Source organism: Etheostoma spectabile, unplaced genomic scaffold (assembly GCF_008692095.1).
Source record: "Etheostoma spectabile isolate EspeVRDwgs_2016 unplaced genomic scaffold, UIUC_Espe_1.0 scaffold465, whole genome shotgun sequence".
In the NCBI taxonomy this organism is placed as follows: Eukaryota; Metazoa; Chordata; class Actinopteri; order Perciformes; family Percidae; genus Etheostoma; species Etheostoma spectabile.
The window spans coordinates 115,508-115,772 of NW_022605616.1; the positions used below are offsets into that span (position 1 = coordinate 115,508).

General features: G+C 35.1%; 1 long non-coding RNA gene across 1 annotated transcript in view; it reads left to right on the forward strand.

Moving 5' to 3' along the window:
* LOC116686766 (uncharacterized) overlaps positions 1 to 265 on the forward strand; it is a 20,132-nt gene that overhangs the window by 132 nt on the left and 19,735 nt on the right. The window lies entirely within an intron of this gene.

Below are 265 nucleotides of genomic sequence, written 5' to 3' on the forward strand. Positions count from 1 at the left end.
AGAAATCTCAAAGAACTGGAAGACTTTTGTTAGGAAGAATGGGCGAAGATACCTCAAACAAGAATTGAAAAACTCTCAGCTGGCCACAAGAAGCATTTACAAGCTGTGATACTTGCCAAAGGGGGCAGTACAAGGTATTTACTCTGCAGGGTGCCCAAACTTTTACAGACGCCATTTTTTGTTTTCTGTTATTTTGATTAGTGTAAATGATGAAAATAAAATCTAATTTTTTGTGACATATTATACAAATGTCTAATCTGTCATT